The sequence below is a fragment of the Halichoeres trimaculatus genome, unplaced genomic scaffold, assembly GCF_033239565.1.
Source record: "Halichoeres trimaculatus isolate MK-OKI-2021-1 unplaced genomic scaffold, fHalTri1.1 fHalTri1_scaffold_11, whole genome shotgun sequence".
NCBI lineage: Eukaryota > Metazoa > Chordata > Actinopteri > Labriformes > Labridae > Halichoeres > Halichoeres trimaculatus.
Window position 1 is genome coordinate 24,796,337 of NW_027437189.1, and position 24,248 is coordinate 24,820,584.

The 24,248-nt window shown below is 42.7% G+C and overlaps 1 protein-coding gene across 5 annotated transcripts in view; it reads right to left on the reverse strand.

The window, feature by feature from the left end:
* The window catches only part of LOC141799230 (ERC protein 2-like), a 185,507-nt gene that overhangs the window by 1,482 nt on the left and 159,777 nt on the right, over positions 1–24,248 (reverse strand). The window lies entirely within an intron of this gene.

Below are 24,248 nucleotides of genomic sequence, written 5' to 3' on the forward strand. Positions count from 1 at the left end.
AGAAACAATGAGTCAAAAAAGAAAGTCAGTCTGCGAATCAACCACAAAGAATGAAAAACAAATGCTTAACTCCACGCAGGGATATGAAGATGCATCATTTAGCCAAGGGTCTTAAGTTGTTTTTAATTTCCTCTATTGTTTCCTAAAAGGTTACATCACATGAATATATTTCTTAGTAATGGACAAAGAGATATCAGACACTCAAGTCCACTGCAGATATTTAGTTTTCCTTAGCCTTAGGTTGACCATTTTCTTCCTCTGGCTGTCTGGCGAGCCTCCAGAGCTCCTTAAGAATGCCCTAAATGCAGCTGGCAGCGGCCCAAACATCAAGTGCTCATTAATAAAGAGAAAAAAAAAGTCTATCGGAATGTGTCTGTTATTCAGGCCGCACAGCAGTCAGCAACAACTCACTTCTTTCCTGAGGGTTAGGTTCAGGGGAAAAAAAGGAAACAATGATGTATGTCTAGCTCGCTGGGGGCGCCTCATAGGCTGAGCAAACAGGCCCCAAAATAACTACCAATCACTGAAGGCGTTATCATCAGTCACTCAGTGACGTGCACAGTTAGAGACGTGAAATAAAAACACCAGGTTGAGGGACCTGGGAAAACCACAGGTGAAGTTTGGATACAACAATAACTGCAGCATCTTGAGCACAAAGAGTCACTCATCAATAGTTGAATCTTATGTTTATGTTTGTGTTTGTGTGTTTTAAAAGGAAAGACTGGTGAATCCAGTTGTGCACGGCTACCCGCACTCCTTCCATCTCTGATTGGCTGGCTTGTAGAAAAGGTCCATCCATTACAGCCATGAGTAAATAAACAAGCGCAGCAATTATAGTGCCATCATTTGTTATGCAACACAGTGCATGTATGTGTTTGCGTAACCCAATCCCTGTCTGCGCATGTACACTTTTTTGTGCATGCACGCTGGGAAGCCATTCTCAAGTTTCTTTGCTGTCGTCGGCCCCGAAATTAATGATTCAGGGGCCAGAGAATCAACAAATATGTCCCCCGGCAAGGCATAATGGAGAGCATGACCTGTGAGTGGATGTGTTTGAAGAGCGCTCCTCTTTCTTCTCTGTCAACACCTCACTACCTCCACACAACAGACGCATTGACTACACAAACTCACGTGTGACGCCTGTGTTTCGTGCCGTTAATGAGGAAATGTGTGTCGCTGGATGCGGTCATGAATGTGTGTACGCTTATCAGCCTGTGATTATTTAACGTGCCGCTGTGCTGTGATGGAGTGTTAAAATCATATGGAATATTATGTGCTGGGGTGAAAGTCCTGCATTTGTGGTCATGATTATGCCCGCTTTGGAAACATGTGACAAAGCAAAGCATATTATGTTAGCCAAGAACGTTACAACCGCGCTCCGGATAATTTAGTGAGCTCAAATGGCTCTAACAGGCCACTTTAAGCCTTTTCAGCTCAAAGGTCGTTGTCCACAATTTTCTGCATCATCAGCTGCAAAAGACAGCAAAGAAAACCTACAGCTGCATGTACACTGAAGTGAAAAACAGAAAATATATGTACATGTTGAAGCACTTGATAGTCACTGTTCTGTATCTGATTAAGAGAAAATGTTAAAATATGAAGAAGATTGAAAGCAACTGAAATCAAATACTGCTCTTCTTTCAGAGGACTCATTCCAACTGATATTTTTCCAGTCTTGGAATGATGTTCGATATAAAATTCTTGCTTATAATTTTTCTAGCCAATAACGCACAAGAGAGGACATTTGACACATGGTTGTAAACACACATGGAGATTTCATTTATCAGCCAGACACTAGCTATGAGCAAAAGTCTGGCTGCGTACAAATAGTTTGGCTAGGAATGTGATGGAGTTCAATGTAATCATGAGCTGAGTCGTCACAGATTCAGATTCAACAGCTACTGATATAACTAACAATACTACCTGACACTCCATCGACCTGGGGTAGTTATCATATCAAACCTCTTCCCTTTAGTGACGGAGAAAAAAAATGCTAATGGCTTTTCAGCACAACAAGTTATCATGTTGTGTCCTAATTGCTCAAAAATGACATGTTTTCATGCTTCAAAACATATTTTCCTTCCCTCTCACTTTTGCAGCCCTCAGCCATCATCTCCTTCCAGCTCCAATCAGCCATTCCTATCTCCTACTCCTTGCATAAACCTCATCCTCGTCTCCACTCCTCCACTCTCTGTGTGCTTGATGGTGGGAGTGGACAGGGTTAACACTTTCTCACACTAACACTGGTTTAGCCAGCATCTGGAGACAGGATGATGATTGACTTATCAAAACTGGCAATTGCCCCTTGCAGAAACTGAGGTCTGCTGAGGTGAAAAAAACATGTGCCACCTGGTAGGTCTGTGCTAGTTCATCATGCTCATTTTGTACCAAGATTTGTTGATCTACGTACACCAAATTGCAAGAGGCCGCCCGTTGCAGTGGCTCAGTCTTCTTTGTCTGTTTCTTGTAATTTTTTCATCTCTTTTTTGTCATTTTTGCATTTGGAGTGGATCATTACTTTGTGTGGTTAATTTGTTGGTCCTGGACACCAAACTGGTTTTGTCTTCAGTGATATTTTTTGCTGTTTTTTCTCCTGTGTTTGTCTGGAGATCCTACATGTAACCAGGGCTGCATTGTTTACATATGGAATCAGCTGTTAGCAGCCTGTAGCATGTCAATGCTAACTGGTGCAAGGCCTGATGATTTCCCACAAGGTGAGGAGAAGGAGGTGAGGACGACGTGCTGGTTCTCAGGTGTGAGCTAAGAAGTGACGACATCAACCTGTCCTTCCATCCATCGTTATTGGGAACTTAAGATCTATCTCCAATAAGATAGACAAGCTAGTTGCGCTAACCCAGCCACAGAGGGAATACCAGAAGGCAGAGTAGCTTCATGCTATTCTTAGACATACCTAACAGAGCTAACAGAAGATCTTCACCTTCTGTGAGCAGACAGGATCCAGGAGACAGAGATGGAGCATGAGTGAAGAAGCTCAGTCCTGGACCCTGTGGAGGTGGAGGCTGGCTGAACTGGAGAATGATGGACAAGCTGTCATCATCTATTTTCTCATGTATCTTTTTGCTTTTTCTGTACACTTTCTTACTTTTGTTTTACAAAAGTAGGGATTTCTGCTGTGACTCCTCCTGAATGTCCTCTCTGGGATAAATGAAGTATTTTCTATTTTATTCTATTCCAAATTTCAAATCAAAGTGGACTGATAGTCTGAATGAGGTTGTGGGCTTTTGTTAGTTCACAAGTACTCTTATAGTTAGTCAGCGTGTTAACTCTGTGTCACAGTGCTGAGGTTTGGATCTGAAGCCTGAGAGTCAGTAAGTGAGCGGGTGAGCTCCTCCTCGTCTGTGAGTGCTACTAATGTAAACTGCCTGTTAAACAGATCCTTGCAGAGTTTTGGGACCACCAGTGTTAGAGTGCTGCTCTTTCACTTGGAATTACCCTGTGGTCGGTGTCCTTTCACTCCTTTAGAAAAAAAAAACAGAAACACACCAAATTAAATTACCAGTACAAAAATCCGTCCACCTAACCTCACCTCCCCCTAACTCGCCTGGTCTACCAAGAGGACATGTGAAACAAGCCAATTTCTGCTAGAAAGGAGCAGACTTGGGGTTGCAGGGAGAGGGAAATGACAACAGGGAAAGTAGTCATACATATTTCTTTCTGTTGCAATACTTTATAAATACAGGCCTGTAATCTGACTACAGAAATATTGTGATTTCGATTAAACCGACTGCTTACACAAGGTCAGACAAGGAGCATATTTCAGCATAGCTTTGTAAAAATAAACACGAAACAAATCATCCCTCATATTACTTTTCATAATTATTGAATGCATCTATTGGATATAATGAAAAATGCTTTCTACTGTTGCAAAAAAACTATGCTTCATCTCTTTTTGCTCCATAGGAGGTAATTATGCAATTTATCACAGTAAAATGTGATAAAAAATAGTAGAGTTCAACATTTGTTGTAGTTCCAATTTATTAATCTGAGGTCACAAGTTCTCACAAGCAGAAATCAGAAAATGAATTTAATGAGTAAAAAAGGAGCAGTGACAGTCCAATCAATTAGTCATTTAAAACCCTTTAAAAATTTGGTTTACATCAAACCATCCAAGGAAGCCAGAACATCTTCCCTGCAACAATTGCTTCAAGAGCTCACTCTTTCTTCACATTTTTCCTTTTTCCCTTCTCGCTTTCTTTCTTTTTTTTTAAGCCTGACTTTTACAACTTCCTCCTGGTTGGGGCTGCTGCTCTAACCCAAACAAAACTCCATTTTTTAGTTATTGGCCCTCATGGCATGTAATGGAGAATCAAGCTAATTATCCCTACAGCTGTTTTCACTTGCTTTTTATGTAAGCAATACCTGGCTGATCCAGAGAGCAACAGTGAGGCCCTTCTTAGTGCTCCAGGCCTCCAGGCCGGCTGGAATTAGAGAGCAAAATGCCAGGTCCCCCCCCCTCCTACGATCCTGCCCGTGTGTACCCCTGCACCCATCTCCAAGCGCACAACCCAGCCCGACACCACCTCCCCCCTCTGCACACCCACAGCTTCCATTTCCACTCCCTCATACACCTTTCACAAGTCACTCTTTGATGTTACACAAAGCTGCTCTTCAACAGCTCAGATGACAAGCTCTCATTTTCTTCACTGACGGTCTCAGCAATTAATAAATGAGGTGAGTGAGGGTGTGGCAGGATTTTAATTGTAACCATCTTCAGCTGTCACAGGACTTAAAAAAGTAGAAGGAGGGAGAAACAGACGAGGGGTAAAGGTAGAGAGCAGGAGGGGGGTAAAGAGAGAAAGAAAACAATCCCTCAAAGGCTAATTACATAATTTCCTTCATCTGAGCAAACACATGCTGGGTGAAAGCAAGTGTGAGCAAGTCTCCCAGATGCCAGGCTGAAAGGGGCTGAAGAGACCGACTCACACGGTCTGACCTCTCACGGCGGACAGCCCCTGCCACTAAAGCACTGAGCCAGATCTCAGAGGCAACATTATCTGCACCATTTGTAGCTTTTGAGGATTCACATCCAAAGCCACAGTATTTATCCTCCCTTCTCCAGCAGTCTCAGGCTAAAGAGACAAACAATCGCTGGTGCAAGGTTTCTCTCATTACAGTTTGTTCTACCCTGCAGCCAGGAATCTGTTCATTTCCAACACCACTAGGTGGAGTTGACTGTTGATGAAAAAAAAGGAAAATCTCATGTATCAGACTCATTAAAGTCCCATGGAGAGGCAGCATGCATCTGTAAGTGTGTCAGTCTTTGCTTCTCATGGGCCATTTCCGGGCTTTCCTCTCATTCAGACTGCTTCACACGCGTGCATCGACTCCTCATACCTTCTCAAACGGACATCTGGTTTGAAATTTACAGAGACAGAAAGGGAGAAAGACAGAAGGAGTTAATGCTCGGTAATTTTAAGGCTTTTATTATTCCAGCTAAATTGTAGTTAAGACTCTGCCAGATACAAAAAGTAAAAGATCAATCCCTCCCTTGAACTCTCCCCCTCTCTCCTTCCTTGTTTCTCTTTTTTTTTGCCTCTAATCCTGTGAGGAATGATGGAGGGCTCTCTGTGGAATGGAGGTGAGTTTCCCGAGTCCGGCCAAGGTGTGCCAATGTTAAAATGATACGGGTGGAATCTGAAGGAGCTACCCCTGATGGGAGGTTGTTTTGACATATTTTGCACACACAGACACAGGCTTTAAACCTTTCAAACCTCTTTTGTATGTGCACTTCTCTTCCTTTAAATCAGTAAATTTGAAAAACACAAAGGCGGAGGCATTCAAAAGGGAGGTTGCATCTTCAAATATTCATTTATCTCTTAAAAGCCCTAAGGGTAAAGTGAAACTATGTTAATAAAGGGTAAAATGTTCATGCAGGTCTTAAATACAAGTTTGCGCAACAATAAAAGTTGCATGGATTGCTCTCTAACCCCAAATTCCTTGTTCCTCCTCCCCCCTTTCGTGATCTGTTTCTCTCAATGTGCAGAAGTTCCTTCCACTAATCTCGCTCATTTACTCCTCCAATCTTTTTTATCTTTATCACAAGATTCCTTCTCTCTTCCCATGCTCCCCTTGCTTCAGGCACAGTAAGAGGTACAGCTGAAGCCTGACAGTGCTGTACATAGCGTTGGCATATCTGCCTGTGACTACCTGTGCAAACAACCCACCACTGCACCTACAGTACACTCCATTGTAAGAATATCACAGGGACCCCGGTGAGTCTGCGTCCCATAACAACACCTTGACCTGGAGCTAAACCCTGAAGTGGAGCAGCAGCGCTGGTCCGTCAGAACCCGGGCTGGAGAGCCCTGAACGCGCTTGCATCCTGACACCAGTGCAGGCCCAGCCGGGCAGGGGGAGACGAGTGAAACCTGAGCCCACATTAAAGCACCTCCATCAGGTAGGAGATCAGGGGAGGCCTCCATGCTCTCAGTGTCTGCGGGGGTCCGGGCCTCTGAGGCCCTATCTCACCTCCATCTGGAAAGAGAATCTGAGGGTAGCCTGATGGTTTGATAAGAGGTCCATGCCGACTGACACGGTAACAGCCTCTCACCCCCATTTGCAGAGGACAAAAAGTGGAGTGGATGCTAGCCAAGCTGTGGTGCACTCTCATGTGGGTGCAGGAGGAAGGGAGGGAGACTTGGCATGGGGGGTGGGTGGTTGTGTGTGGTGGTGTTCACTTTTGCTTTGAACTGGGTAACACTACATGTGAGTCCAGGCGCTGTGCTGTTCCTAACAAATTTGAACTCATTAAGACTTGAACTTTCTTTGCTTTTTGTTGATGTGTGGGGAAAAAATTGATGGACATGATTTCATAATTTATATTCGTGTTTCATAAGGAAAGAGAATTTCCATGCAGGAGATACAGTGTGGGCTGGAGTCAAGACCTTGTTCCCGGAAAGATGGAAAAGAGGACAGAGAGCCAGACGATTGGCTGAGGCTCATTCTGCACAAACAGCACTGTCACAGACTAATGTCTTTATTCACTATTACATTTCCCTTTCCACCTTCTATCTCTCCTTTTCTCATATTTGTGTTTGTGTGTGTCCCGCTGTGCTTATTCAAGCATCCTGTCCCTCAGCTATTTTCTGGGGTGCTATAAATGCTCCACCCTCCTCTTGATGTCTTCTCAAGATGAGACCGACTCCACTGACCCATCAGTCCTCACTCCTGACCTGACTCGACGCTTCCTCTCCCTCGCTGCCCACAGACTCCCAGCTTCTCCATCTGGTTTTTATTGCCCATAGTTCGGCTCCCTCTCTTAACTGATTTGCTCTGTTACCAAACCAGACTGGAGACAGAGAAGCATCTTTTTTCTCATTCCCTGTTTCTACAGTATAAAATTATGCCTAAAAGCCAAGATGAAACACACACCTCACTGAGCTCAGTCTAAACCTGCTGTACATACTTGATAAATTTCTGCTTAATTAGTGTAAAATACTTGAATAAAAAAAAGCTAATTTCTGAATGTCATCTAAAACAAGGTAACATCAATTTTTGCATAGGTGTCGGATATGTCAGTAGATTGTGAGGAGTAATTTCTCGATTTTTTGTGCATGTGTGTCCTGAGCAGCACTGAGGTGATGAAGCCATATCTTTGAGCATAAAACAGTCTGGTCTGGCCATCCCAGGTCTTTCCAGCATCACTCGAACCACTTAGGAAAATAAATGTGATCCTTCAGATCTCAATCTACCCACAAAGAAAAAACAGGCTCACCTTCACATAGGTGTGCTGGAGTGTGTCTGCCTCTGCATGTGTATTGGTGTTTGCCTATGACTCTGTATCTACGTGTGTGTGTGTGTGTGTGTGTGTGCAGGACACTTGTGTAAACAGAATCTGATAATAATGCCTATTCAGAAGTTAAAAGTATTTGAGGGTAGACAGGTTCAGACAGAGATTTACACAGTCAGCTAAGTTTTTTGTTTGGTCATCAAACATTAGAGCCCCTGGCAATCCAACGGTAACAATGTGTTCATTTATTCCTCAATCCCACTTGGGCAAGGGGTTAACTGATTCTGTTTTCTGCTTTATTCCTTTTCCAGTATGCCTGTTCCTTTCTTTCTTTCTTTCTTTCGCAACATGGACAGGCACAGGCAGTATTCGACTCTTCTTTGTTAAACCAAATGTGTGTCCAAACAGGATCTGAGACGGAGTGACAAAGTCGAGTTTGATGTCAAGTGGAGTGAGTGTGTTTGTGCTGGCACAGCTGCACCGCACTGCTTAATGCTATTTAAGTCCAGTCTCAGGAAGAACCAATCATGTTGTTTGTGGGGTCGGTTTGGTGCTCCCGGGGTCAGTACTGCCTCAGGACATGAGACACATAGGATATGCGCTGGGGATAAAGAGGAAGGTTTTCCCAATACAAGGTGGTCTGCTGATGATCGCTACCCCAGTCTGACCTGTGTGTCAGTGTGTGAGAAAAGACAACTAAAAACAGTTTTACATTTTCTACTTCTGGGTGTTATTATGATTGAAAACTAGTACACATTTAAACATTAAAACACCCTCAGAGTAGAGTTTAAGTGATGCTGCTTTCCAAGTCTAGCTAGAGTCCTTCAAAATAAATGTCACATCAAATACAGGGGGAAAGTTTCTCTTTGTCAACATGGTAGGTCCACCAGACTGTGAGGTCCCACTGCTAGCAGGCATGCTGTGGAGCAATGAGAGGAGTAGGAATGGAATCAGAAAATAATATAAGGGGGGATGTTTCAGGGGGAATAACCCACCTGTGTAGCTTAAGAGAGAAGAGATATTACGTGTGGTAGGACATTAAAGGAGAGAGTATAAATACTAACAGTTCAGATGTAGGAGCCAGTTGTGGTTTCTTGGACTTCACTAAACTATAAAAGTCCCCCGCTGAACTAAAACTTTACACATTTGAATTTTTCACCATAAATGAAACCACCGACACTCTCTAAGCATCCATCTTGAACCTTTAACAACCTCTTGGATCGCTCTGCACGACACGGAGGAAGGTCCCACCGGTGAAACTTAGAGGGAGATAGTGCGGGTCGTAAATAAAGATCGTAGAAAGAGACAGAGGTTTGGCTTTGGGCGCAGATAGAGAGTAAATAATCCTCATTAGTTTTGACAAAAAGGCTCATAGTTTTGTGGTATTTACAGCTGAAACATACTGTACCATTTAAATAAACGCTGATAGAGACACACACACTGACAGCACCAAGGGTCATACTCAACTTAAGACTTGTTTTGGGATTTATGCAGAGGGTTATGATGCACCGGCTTGGCAACTACGGATTGTTTTGATAGCTGAGGATGATATAGAGTGTTGCTGGAACTGTAATGTATGTAAACCTGTCCTCACCATGGCTTTGAAAGTCTGTGAGGTGAAATATTGGCTGTGCACACTGAACTGAGATAACTAAAACTCACGACGTGATGTTGATTTCAGGACAGAATAAGAGATGTTGATAGTTTGCACTAAAATAACCATAGCAAAGCGATTAAATGAAGTGTTTTCAGGCTTCTAGAAGTATGTAAAATGTGCAGAGTGAAATGATGTGTGTGTGTGTGTGTGTGTGTGTGTGTGTGTGTGTGTGTGTGTGTGTGTGTGTGTGTGTGTGTGTGTGTGTGTGTGTGTGTGTGCGTGTGTGCGTGCACGTTTGTGTTAACTTGGTCCATTTTGTGCAAATGTGCTGGGAATAGTATCGGCTTAAGGCTGAAAGAATTCAGGCCTCCCAAGCAAGGTCATGTGCTGATGTTTAGTAGGAGCTTTCTCAGGTCACAGAATGTGACTTTAAACCATCACTCACATTACCCCACATCTTTGAGTGGTTCTCTTAAAGCTGCATACTCCACAGCTCTCCCCCAGTTTGCTGTAATGACAGGTGACAGGCATCTCAGTCCACTCACATAGTTGAAGGAGAAGTCAACCCAAATAGTTGATGGACATTAAATAGACATTGCATGGGTGTAGTATGTAGCCTATGGGAATGTAAGGTAGGGTAACATAGACTTCACCTAAAAAATCTGGAAAGTATTTCATGCCCAGTGATAATATTTCTGTATTTTAAATAACAAATGTAAACAGAAATGTGAGTTGCTGACTTTGGATTCCTTTTTACTTTTAGTCCTTTCAAACACATAATAACTCAACGCTATAAAAAATGTAGCCAGAGCACAACCTTAACCTTACCTTAACTTATACCAGCTCTACAAAAATACTTACATGCCCAAATAAATATTGATACAAGTTTTGAAAACTGTTATGATTTTTCCTGGTAATACATGCAATATAAAGGATCCTTTTCTACAGACACTGTACCTACAAGAGAAAGAGAACAAAATCCATAGCACAAAATTTTGTACAAAAATTTGCACAAAACTGCATACAGCAAGAGATCAGTTGCTTTAAAAAGGGGCTAAAGTGGAAGGACTTAACACAAACTTTTGAAGACATTTGAGCAAACAAGTGCTGCTGAGGGATGTGGTTTTTAACTGAGTAGGGGGATACAACTCTTTTAAATGGTACCGAATAATTTTTGGCATTTTAGCGCGTATCGGCATCAGCCTTTTTTGTAATCCAACGTCCGATAAGAAATCAATGTAAAACTGTGTTGTTTCGGCTCTTATGCAGCCATGCCACTGTCTGCAGTCACTTCTCAGTCCCTAGCACTGTCCCACCCACAGTACCTTCCGATTGGTTACAAGCAGAACCATGGCTCGGATAACAGCCAATCAGCAGTGCAAGCTGTGCCCATGCAGCGCTGTCTCTCTCACGCACATAAAATAGGTTAAAAAAGGTTTTGCCAAAAGGAGAAACTCTGGATAGCAGATATGTGTGAGTTAAGGCAGCAGACTCTCCCAAAATTGTAATAAACTTCCAGTCCTCTGTAACTCACAACGGCTAGCAAACTCTAAACACAGCCTAACTGAGCAAAGGAAAGTAATTTTTGTGAAAACTAAACAGAAAATTAATTCAACTGCATTACATGCCAGTAAAAAAAGCGGCACAAGCTCAATTCTGTCTGTTGCAGTTACATTGAAATTTTGGAAAACTTTATTAACTGTAGAAAACTTTAGCTATGGTTTTTTTTTTCAAGTTTTCATTTAACTTTATAAAATGTGCTGCTAAGCCTGGAAGCTGTTTAATAAACATATGCTTGAAGGCATTTGAATACAGTTAAGTGTTGGAGTTTGTATTGTCCAAAATTTTACGCCAATATTTTTACTTTGACTGCAAATTGATATTGGCTTCAAATCAATCATCGGTTATCGGCCTCCTTGCCTACTCCTTGCTTATAATCAGTATCAGTATCGGCCCCAAAAAATCCATATCGGTTCTCTACAACATTGAAAGATAGAGTCAAGGATTCTGGCACAACTTTACCTACTTCCACGGTGTATGGAGAAGAATAAGAAGTCTGAAAGGCCATTTTTAAATAAGACAGCGAAGCTACTTTCAGGGGCCATCAGAGTTTTGGAATAAATTTGTGTAGATAAAAACCCGACTTGAGATTTTTCGTCCACCAGTGGTATGTTTAGAGTACATGAAGGGATCTACGTGAAAAGCTTGAAAGACAACTGGAAGGACAGGATTAAAGGACAGCATGCTGAATTAACCATTTTTTTCTACAAACAGAACACAAGCTTTTTAAAATACTTTCATCTGTTGTAAACTAATGATGGATAAAAGTAAATGAAGATCAAAAAAACTGATTAATGAAAAGAAATCAAAATCATTAAATATGGAGATTCGAGGTGTCCATCCAACAGGTACGATAAGATGAGTTAGGTCTATAGGATGTTGATTTTATGGTTACATAAGCACACAGGTAATAAATGTGTCCAGCTGTGGTTAAGCAAACATAAATTGGACCCTGAGGTGCCCTGGCTTTTCTCTACCTGTGGCTAATCTTGGCATCGTCTCTGCTGCAGAAAAGCTGCGATAAAGTCTGATTTCTCCTCTTTTTGTATAAGACTGTCTTTACTCTCAGAAATGTCACAGTGTCAATTCCTTTATGGTCATTTATTTTTGAAGAATGCAGCACCTAGATATAGGCACAACAAGTCAAAAGTTTCAGAGAATCACAATTTTTACATGTTTTAAAGTTGAAAATTATGCAGTATGATGTCTCATTGTGCTCTGAAATTCAAGTATAAAACAATTTCAAAAATGATATTAGACAATAAATCACAGAATAATTTAAAGCCTTTTGTCATAACTATAAAATGTACCCCGGCAGTTCACCACCTACGTTTGCACCATTTCAAGCTAGAAATGAACTGTCTGAATTTCAATTTTTAAAAAAGTGAAAGATTTGGAGTGTTCTAAAACGTATGACTGCCAGTGAATCACCTTAATAAACTTCCACCAGCCTCTGTAACAGCTAGTACGAATGTGTGTGTGGTACTTGGGCAGTGCTTCATCATGATAACTGCATTTTGTCTCTCCCCACCTGGACTCTGACACATGTCCAACAGCTTAGACAGACACGCCCAACCTTACTTGTCAGACTGTCGGAGCTCAAAGAAAGAGAAGGAGAAGGATCAGGAGGCGAGCTGTTTGTCCGGTTAGAGTTCTACAGAGTCAGATTCAGGTCCAGCTAGTGTTTTCTCAGGTCTCTGAAAATCTCTCTTGCCTTCACAAATTCCTGAGCTGTCACACGTATGCAACAACAATAATGGAAAAGAATTCATTCAGTCATTGTGTCGGGTCGGATTTTTCCACCGGGAAATATGGATTCAATGATTAAGGACTATAAGCTACGTTTCTGTCCTGCTAGATATCATATCAGCCTCCACACATCTGTTCTTCAGTAACATAAACTATAACGTTGGCTTCAACTGCAAAACTCAGAAACTTTTGTTGACGCAGGCTACAACTGTATGCAAAGCTTCAGTGCTAAAATGGCAGAAAAACCCAACATTATAAGACTTAAGCACACTTACAAGCATGTCTATTGCATAAGCAAGAAAGCAGCAAGTGACAAAGACTGAACAAGAGACAGAAACAAGCAGTGATGTTTAAAAAAATGAGTCTAATAACAGTGGTTAAGGCGTGCTCTTTCATTGAGTAAATCTGTCCGGAGCTATTTCACACTGTAGGAATCTCCCGTCGAGCAGATCAAAGGCTCGCCCTGAGACAGGGCCTGAACCGAGCACAAGGAACAGGTGACAGCTCAGACGCACGCTGAGGCATTTACACGTGCACACAAAAACCCCTCTTACATGAGCCGAGCACACAGAGCTGAATGAACACACAGTGAGATCAGAAACGAAGAGAGTGACAGCTTCTTTTGTGTCTGGATGCGCCTGTGGGGGAAGTCTCTCTGCAGAGCTACAAGAGAACTATACATCTATCATCTGAGCTTCGAAAACCACTTAAAGAGAGTCAATACTGGCAACACACACAAAACACACACACCAAGTATGCAGCGGGTATGACAAAGTACATTCAGACCTTACAAGTATGAGCGTGACATGTACCATATGAGCTGAACACTGATGAGACTAACACATGTAGCGAGGACATCGAGCTTCCAATGGTAAAGAAAGCCATGAGGGACTCGATGCGGCCTTATGATGGATAGATGTAATATAGAGGCGGCCATATCCAGAGGGGGTGAACATAAGGCTATGTCATCACTGGCCCATCTCTCTTCATACCTTCCATCACTTTTCACTCCCTCCTATAAACAGCAGGATGGGAGATACTCAAACTCCTACACACAAGGACACGCAAACGCACACAAGGACACATGCATTTGCAGGAAAACACATGGGGATTCAGGCGTGTGTGCACGGGCAGATCTACCGGTTTAATTGCAGCAGAGTCCAGACATGCACACAAACGCATGCATGCATATACACAATAACATTTTCACAAAAGAGAAATGAATCCCGGGTGGTCTCAGACACAGCGATGTTTCCACTTGAGAAAGCTCTGGTTTTGAAATCACGCGATCCAATTCATACTGGGTTCAAACACACACACACACACACACATATCTGTGGAGAGATATCCGTGAAACAATATGAGAGGGAAATAAATGTGTACAGAGGAGAATAGAGACAGAATAAATGGCTGCAGGGCATCACCCACCCCAGCCTCTCTTCCTCTTCCTCTGTCTTCAGCTCCAGCTCTTATCAAGCGTAAGTTGTGTATGTTTAACACGGGAAGGTCCCGCCTTAAACACAGCCATTACGGCCAATAGCTTTTGCTGTTTTCATAGAATATGAGAAGATTACACAGCACTATGACGGGCCAATTATGTCCTTCACTAAAACACACCTCTGTACCCAACGCGCTCTAATGATGATGGCTTAAACGTTTTCACCAACAGAGCCCTTTCAGCTGCCCCAGCAGACACACACACACACACACAAACAGCAAGTATAGTTTAATACACACATTGAAACCCACACGTATACACACATGCTCAGATGCTGACGGAGTCAAATTGAATCCTTGTGTTTAGCGTATAGAGCATCCCTCCAATTCCACAAAGGCTTTTCTGTGTTTGTGTGTTTAAAAGTGTGCGTATGTGAGTCAACCTGGCCAACTTTCTGCAATCAGCTCGAGGATTACCTTGCAGTGGAGTTGTGGAAGAAAGAGAGGGAACCTGACTAGAAGTGCCAGTCTTCTTCTCACATCTTCTCGACATCCTTTCTTCATCCCCCTCCCTCCTCAAACCTGTGTCACCTCTGACCCAGCTCAAATTCACTACTGTCATTATGCAATTAACACCAATTAAGTCATTTGGCTGTAAGAATGTGTGTGTGTGTCCATATGAATGTACGTGTGTGCACGTTAAAGTGTGTGGATGTGTGTAAGCGCGCATGATAGGGCAATTACAGCAGCACAAGGGAGCCTTTTTGGAAGTGGAGAGCACTGCAATCAACCAATCAGCCTTCAGATGGCTTTGACATGAAAAGAGAGCATGGCCTCTTCTAACCCCGGGGGTCAGACCCAATTTACTCTATTTACCCACTCAGGAATGACTCTGTGTGTGTGAAGAGGCAGACACCAGAAGGCTAAGGGAGGGGGGTGATGAATAGGTAGGGAACGGCTCATGTTGGTGAGGTGGAATAGAAAAGGGGTGAAGGGAAATAAGGGAGAAAGGAGAAGGATGAGAAGCCTTGGGGTTATTAGGCAGGTGAATTGAAGCCGTAGGGAGGAGGTGGGTGAGGAGAAGTTGGGGGTTGAGAGGAGTGAAGGGGGATGTGGAGAGAGGCCTTCAGGTTGTGTTTGCAAAGCTAAAAGGCCAGCAGTTGGAGCCCATTTGCTAACAATTTCCCCTTGGAGAGTGGCTCGACATATACACACACACACACACACACACACACACACACACACACACACACACACACACACACACACACACACACACACACACACACACACACACACACACACACACACACACACACTCCAAACACACTTTTTCCTATCCTGCAGAGCTCAGATGAGGAGTGACAACTTTACACTTGGCTGGAGCTGTTACACAGTGAGATGCTCCGTCTTGATAACACGGCCGCTTCTTCTAAAGGAAATGTAAAAAATTATTTCAACATCAACACAAGATTATTAGATTAAAGCAATTTCTTTCAGCTGTTTGGATCCACCCTGTTTATAAAATCATACTTTTGTGTGCTTTATCCTATTAAACAAAAATTCTGTATACAAATAAAAACCATGATTATGTTACTGCTGACCTCTTTCCAAGGCATAAGCTCAGGGCAGCCATGTGATATAAACATTGGATGAAAATTCAGTACATTTTTTGAAACATTATTGAAACAGGTGAGCCATCTGTGAACAATATTTGTTTTTATTTTTTGCTATGATTTTGTTGATGATGGTAATGCAGCTGGATACATATTGGATACTCTGCATTCAAGATGAGTCCAACTTAAAAAGCCTGCTGCAAACAAACTCTTAATGAATGCGGGATGCTGTAAGAATATTGAACACAGAAGACCAACATGAAAATCAAAATGGCAGTAAAAAGCCATGAAAGATGATGTTTCCTCCAAAAAAGCATCAGCTTGGCCACCAACAACGCTGTCTGAGACCATTGTCAGAATTCAAGGTTGGAAGCAATTCAGTTTGTTTGGTTTCCTGCACTGGTTTGCAACAACAACAAAACTATGTCACATAAAAATAAATAATAATACTGATTTAAGCAAGCAATGGAGAACTTTTTAATTAAATAAATGGAAGATAAGATGCTGGTTCAGCTCAGTTGGTGGATGAGGTGCTCCATGTAAAGAGGCCTTAGTCCTTGCTCTGCTGCTTGTAGCATCATTTCCTGGTTTCAGCATGATCTGGTGCTTGTCATTCTCCTCTCTTTCCACATACTCAGTCAGTCCGTTAGATGCATGCAGCAATCCGACTAAGTCATATCAAAAAGTCACAGCAGGGGGGATCTAGTCTTATCTGCAATACATGAAGAAAAGCGAATCCAACTTCTGGCCAAGAATGTCTCACTAGGCTACGATAGGTGGCACTGATCATACTTTTCGTGTATTTTTTCCCATTCATAAATTTTAGAAGGAAGGCTGTTTCCTCCTCTCTCCAAAACTTAGACTTGTTGCTGTCTTTTTCCATGTTTGTTTGTGGTATTGGAACGTAGCAACCTGATTTATCACGGTCATCTACTTCATCTTTCAGGCGAAATTTGCCCACACCGGACTCCGAGGTATAACAAGACCTGCGAGTCCTGCTGGATCCAACTGCTATCCAATAGCAATCACTTTATCTAGGTGTGTCAATCGAGCTATGCCCAGTCCATTCTCGGTCTGACTAAGCTGTTTACATGCATCTTGTTAGTCTGAACTTGCGCTGACTAAGCTAATAGTCCAATTTCTTAAGCTGCATACAAACCTACTGACTCTCTCATGCTGTCCAATCCAATACATAAATGAGTAAAGAAATAATCTTGAATTGCTGTCTGGAATAAATAATCTTAAACCCATGGTAATTGAGCCAGTACTCAAATAGCACTTTGCTAGTCTTTCGGATCACCAAGCGCTTTTACACTTCTGCTCTCAATCACCCCTCCACAACACATTCACACACTGACGGCAGAGACTGCTGTTGTAGGAACCATCAGTTTTAGCAAACTAATTCATATATGTCAACACACCGCTGACCAACAGTGGGAGCAATTTGAAATCCAATGTCTTGCACTTCAGCATGCAACTGTTGGGGCTGGGATTGAACCCTCAATTGAGAAACAAAGTCTCAGAGCCACAGCTGCCCAAGTCAACTGAAACTCAGAAAATGAAAAAAAAAAAAAAAAAGAGGGATATACTGATCCTGAAACTCAGAGCTGATATTACAGTGATGTTTTTTCATTACCTCTTAGGAATTATTTGTGTCCTCTTCCCTATTAGAACATTTAAGGATTTAATTTTGTTGTCAGTCACTCAAACATGTACGAGAAACCACATGCTCATCATCTCTGTAAGTGATGGTACATAACTCCCACACTGCTGACATTTACTTTGACATCCGACCATGAAAATAAATTATCCTTCTCTACCCTCTCATGTCACATCAGTGTTTGTTTGACAGCTGACTTTTAACAACCTGATGATGAAAACCTCCTTTCAGAATCAGCAGTTAGGCACACAGAGTGCCAGCATTAATTTGATGCAACAAAACAAAAACGCATCAGCTGCTGACATTTGTCATCACACATTTAGCTGATGGCAGATGTTTGCCAATCTTGGCTGATACGGATGTTAGACTGATGCAGCGATGCATTTTGAAACCAGTTGAGGCTGCTTCATTGTGTTTCAAGCTATTTTTTTAGGCTTAATGTAAAAATGTGTGCTTTCAATTCCCTTGGATAAAACATGCAAAACCGCTGATATGGTTCTTTAAAAGCCGAATCTCCATGAACAAAGAAGTATTTTTCCCCTCAGTCCCCCTTTTAGCTGTTTAATCTGTATTGATTTCATAATTCAAAAAAAGTCCCTGTTTGTGCTCCTCTCTCAACAGAGCTAACAAACCCTCTGATCAATAGTGCAGCTGTGAGGTCTGGTGCCAGGGCTGGGCTGCAGAGCACTGAGTAAAATACAACAGGACCAGTCAGCTTCTCATCACACCAAACAACCTCCTGGCTACAGAACAAGGACAGGATGAAAAAAAAACAACAACACAGAAACAGACTGAGGAACTGAGAGAGAAGAGAAGTGAGCACAGATGCTCAGTGTTTCAAGTGACCCTGATGAATAATATCACATATCTGAGGAGAGCACCACGGGTTATTCTATATCGACTCTGAGTGTGCGTACCAGAGTGAATGAGTCCTGCTCCAGGGGGAGCAGACATGGGGGTAATCAGGACCACATGACTCTGCCACAGGAAGTCCTCCAGCAAAGAACAGGAAGTAGGAACACAAGAACCACATCATTAGTCTCGCTATGGTCCTGTACTCCACAGCCAATAGGATCCTGAGCGTGGTGAGAAAGGGCGTGGTCGCTGGTGTGTCCACGAGTGTTCTCATGTTTGTATTTGTGAATGTGCAGAGCCTGCAGGCTGATATTAATGACTTATTTGTTTACTGAGCGTAATGAGACCCGGTTTTGTGTGTGTGTGTGTGTGTGTGTGTGTGTGTGTGTGTGTGTGTGTGTGTGTGTGTGTGTGTGTGTGTGTGTGTGTGTGTGTGTGTGTGTGTGTGTGTGTTTAGGAAAGTAAGAGCTAAACTCTGGAGCAGGATCGGGCTACTTGCCAGAAAAATAGGGCTAAATCACTTCACTACACACACACACACACACACACACACTCACACACACACACACACACACACACACACACACACACACACACACACACACACACACACACACACACACACACACACACACACACACACACACACACATTTATCCCCAGACAGTGAAGGCAAATGAGAAACAAATGGTTTCATTGTATGGTCTATACCTTGTCTCTACTGTTCTCTGTTCTGATGGCACACGGAGTGTAGTTTTGAAAATTGCCTGTCCAAATATCCTTCTCCTCCAGACACACACACATGCATGCACACACACACACACACACACACACACACACACCTCTCCAAAAGCCCACAACAGGCAACCCACTCCCTGCACCCCGCACTCTCATCGCCCCTTCCTTCTCTGTTCTGCAACCCATCAAGAGTAAAAAGGCTAATTTCTGTCGATGGCTTACAGGTGGCCAGTGCAAGGTGAACCACATCCACTCTGCCGGCCAACACAAGGACACACACACACACACACACACACACACACACACACACACACACACACACACACACACACACACACACACACGCACTAACACTAAAAAATGCAGGGCTTTTAACCAACCCCTTTATAAACCCAATGCCAAACATCAAAGAGCAAAACACACCTTAACACACCTCAAAGGCACCAAAGACACACAGTTACACATGTGTGCACACATACACTAAAACATCCAGACTCAAACATATGCACACTTGTAAACCTGAAAGCATGAAGGATTTTTGACCCATGGTTTGAGGGTCAGCTCCAGGCCTGGGACTATCTTATGTTTCCAAACAGACCAAAAGCCTTCCAGAGCGTTCATAAAAACCCTATAACTGTCAGAAATGTCCTCATTCCAAGTTCCTTAAACGAAGGCTATGCACAATGGGAAAAGCTCATCAGCATCAGTGTGAAGGTGAGAGGTGGATTTTTGTTTTATCTTGGAAAAATGCCTTTTGGAAGCAGAGGTTTTTAGCTGACAGCATTAACCGGAGTGTGAGAGTGAGGGAACTGTTACAAATGACAGCTATATCATGTGAAAAGAGGCTCAGCCCAGCTTTAAGCTTTGTATAGTTCTGATTCAACAGCTATCAGACTTCAGATCATCACATCTAACATAACAGGAAGACATTTATCCACTGTATGTGTCTGAACTTGATGTTTTCAGGAAATATGGAAACTCTCCTAAGACAGTAAAAAGATGAAGATCAAAGAGAGAGAAGACAGATGAAAAGCTTTACAATAGGTAACAAGTTAGGAGATTAATAAAAACAAATAAACAATCTTTTTTTTTATAAAATAAATGTTTGATTTAAAATTATTTTTGAAATTGAAGTGTTTAGAAGTGAACATGATTAAAAACGTAACCATGTGTAAATAAAGCACTTCTTGTATGTGTTTATCATTTCTACCATAAAAACAAAAGCTCATACATATTACTCTTAGGCAACTCTTGGCTGCTTGACAGTTTTAAAATGTTTCTACCCCACTGAACATCATAACCATAGACTGTACAAAACCTGGACATCATCTTAGTAACATCACCCATTAGTTTTTGAATGTATAACAAATGGACGTAGCATCTCTGATGCTGCCCACCTGTATCTAAAACAGAGTTTTGAAGCCCATTCCCATCAGGATATTGAATATGCTGGACTCAAAAGGCTGGCTCTGAGCATACTTAGTAGCAGATCCAGGATGCCCGCCTGTCAGTCAGGTGAGCTGTGCCTCTGATTAGGCAAACTCGTAATCATAATATCTTCCAAATTGCTGAGTAATTCTAAAAAACAACCCACCGGAGTTTTGCTGATGGAGAAATTATGTATTTAGACTTATGTCATTTTTTGAGTTTTTGCATTGGTATCAATCATAGACTGTATATAGAGTGGACAGCATTTTAACCATTGTGCAGTTTTGAAGCCAAAATACCCCCGTCACAGGCGTAGCCTAGAAGCAGTTGTGCAGCCAGAATCTGCGCACTAGAGACTGTGAGGGATTCTGGGAGAATCTGAGTGGAACCCAGCGACAAAAATAATAATATTTTTTTTCTTTCAAGAGTTCAATCACTTCCTGACTCTACCTCTCGACATATTTTACAATCCCTGAAAAAAATACACAAGACTGGCAGCTGTCTACCATTGTTAAACGTGGCTTAGAACCTCATTCTCAACCTCTTATAACTAATGTAAGTGCAAATGAAACAAAAATTTTCAGAAAAAAAGAGGACTTGAATACAAGGCAGCCAAATTATATCTTCAGATCACCAAAGTAATTGGACGTGAGACACATTTCTATGAGGTGTATTAGTGTTTTAAAGTTTGACCACAGGCTATCTGGAATAACTGGAGAGCTGGATTTTTTGACCTATACTGCAGCCAGTCACCAGGGGGAGCAGTTTTTGTGGCCCAGCAAGATGACGTCCATTTTTTTTTTCCAGTCTATGGTCTCCATATGGTTTCCAGTACACCAGGAGCAAGCCTCAAGCTCCTTGGGACTCCTTGAACTGCAATTTTTAGCCCCTTCACGCTGGCTTCATTTTTTCCCTGGTGGAAGTTGCTGATTGTTTTTGAAGCAGAGTTTTATTGTGGCCGTTGCTAAACTGGACATGTGGACTTAACCAAATTTTTAGTCAATGAGGGGCCAAAAAGATAGAGAGCTAGGGTGGACTTCTAGCCTCAGAGCAAACAGCTACAATACAGCTGCTCATCAGAAACACCCCTGATTGTGCAAAACCCCTAACCTTTATTATTTTGAAATTCTATTATGGTTTTAGGGATGGAGAAATGTTGTAGTTTACCTTGTCTCACCTTGTTCATAACAAACACAATGGGCTCTAATTTCGTAGACCAGGCGCAAGCGCAGGCGCACCTGCCCTGCGCCGGCCTTCGCCATGCGGAGAGGGTGTGACCAGTGCACTTTGCAAGTTTCCTGCAGTTCCAAGAGAGGCGCAGAGGAACGCAGAGGAGTGCAGAGGTGCACGTCCACGCCATGGCAGAGAGGGAGGAGAAAAGCCGTGAGTGGGTTTAACACAGCCGAGCGCTGTTTTCACCAATCAAATAAGCGCCTCTCCTAGCCTGTAAACGTGGTGCAGCCGAGGCGCAGCATCTGAGTGATCCCCAGCACCGCGGAAAGTGTGCCGGAAAGACCCGGTAGCGGAGACGGTCAGAGCCGCTGTCCCTGCAGCAGGAGAATGGACAGCGGGGCACATCGGAGGACACGAAGCACGTCACCGTGTGGGCCAGCTCCCGGGACAGATTTAATCTTTAGTCATTAATAGGAGTACAAAATTAAGAGACAGTTACACAGCTGGCTTATCCATTCAGAATACTTTTGATCCACCTGCACTCCTGGTTTGTCATCGCCAAATAGCAGAACCTTTGGTGACATACTGTATACTCTCCTGGTGTCTCCGCTTCATCCTCCTTACAATAATGTACTCCATCTTTTTAGATCACATTAAAAATAAAGACTAAAACAGAGAAATATAGGAAATCACGGGTAAATCCTGAGTGACATACATTTATTTTGTCTCTTTTTTCTTCGTCTTTTCTCTCCCTCTTTTCTTTGAATTAAATGAAATGAGAGAACCAGATATACACGCAGTATCAGATGTTAAGGTTGTTTATTGTTTAATTGTAAGATGTGCATCAAACTTCCAGCTACCGTCAGGTTAACTTTCCATTATGACAAACGGCTTTAATCTGACATCAGATGTGACGGGACGGTTAATTTAGATATAAATGTATATGCTGGTTCAGACAGTTACATTAAATAGTGATTGCTGTGATTGTTTATTGCATTAAAATGTGCCTGACACTCTGGAAACCTGCCTCTGAGGCTTTGTTGACATGTGCGCACATGTGCGCCTGTCACCAAATTACAGCTGTGGAGGGTGCGCTTCGCTTTGCGCCGAGAATAGACCAGGTTGGAGCTGGCGAGCTTTCAGCGCACTCTGCACTGCTTTTGGCACGAATTGTCACTGCGCCAACATGAATATGCTGACACCTCCCCCTGGTGCGCCGTCAACTCCCCTTGGCGCACAGTCACACCCATCTCTGCGCAGACGGTCTACCAAATTGTCAAATTGGCAGCGCACGGCAGTGCGCCGCACGAAATTAACACTGCCCAGGGTGTGCCAGGCTTGCGCCCCCTGCGCCGTGCCACAAAATGTGACTCTAAATTGTAAATCCTATTGAAATATGTGGAAGTTGAGGAAGTTGAATGACAGCTGGCCTTAGTCATGAGGGGTGACCAAGCTTTGAAGAAAGGTGCTGCTCATCGCTGTTGTGAATGTACTGTATGTTGACATTCAAAAGTCTACACTGAGAGAAGAAAAGGATTCCACATGTGAGATGTATCTTCAGGGTAATAAAAAGTGACGTCTTGTTTTCAGGTCAATATCACTGTCTGTCCCTGAGTCTACTTATGAAGGTTAAGAGGTAAGCTGTCAAATTATAAGACCAGACTGAGATTCAGCTCAAACAATTGTATTCATTCCAGCCAGCAGAGGTGTGTATGCCTGTTGTGCGTGCATGTGTGTGTGTGTGTGTGTGTGTGTGTGTGTGTGTGTGTGTGTGTGTGTGTGTGTGTGTGTGTGTGTGTGTGTGTGTGTGCGTACTTTTGCACATGAAGATTGGATTGTAGCTCTTTGAAGCCCTGCCCTTGCCTTCATTAAACACAGTCCTAGAGCCTGGAACTGCTTTCTGGGAATGTGTCGATAGCTCTCTCTCTTTCATACACACACACACACACACACACACAAACTGCAGTGCCAGTAAAAATGACCAGCTCTCTTTGAAGCCCGTGTCACTGTGCAAAGTGATAAGATGAAAGCTGATCATCCCCCTTAAAGAATCTTGCAAAGTCTTAAGTGAACATTGTGCCGACAAGCCTGCACATAGGCCAGAGAACATAAAGGGTGCCAAGCTAACTGCTACATGCCGCACTTATCAGCTGCTATCTGATTGGACGGCGATTGCCAGCTGCCACTTGGCAGTTACAGATTAAAGGTGGACAAGCTCTTCTGACTAAAAAAGATCCTTTGAAGTCCTGTGGCACACACAGTAGGCATGAACGGGTGAGACTGAAAGAATGTTTCAAGTCGAGTGTCTGTCTTTGTGTTCATGTATTTTTGATTTCTGCATAAGGTGACTCAGAATTATATGGGCTATACCATTGACTGTTTCCAAACTGTTGAACAGTGAGAGAAGCACACACTCAACAACTGTAGGTTAACATCAAAAAGAACACACACTGAACACTCTTTCTAAAAATATAAGTTAGTTTTGAACTTTTTCTGCTCGACCAGATTCAGGAATGTAGTGAGCTAGTGAGTTGGAGCAATTTGGCTGCTTCCCATCAAGCAGTGTTAGAGGGACACTTAAACCAATCAGCAGAATAACATCAATCATCTTTTTAAAGTCACACCTGTCAGTTGGTGAGATGTGTTAGGCAGCAAGTGGACTTTATTTTACTCTGGATGAGTAGG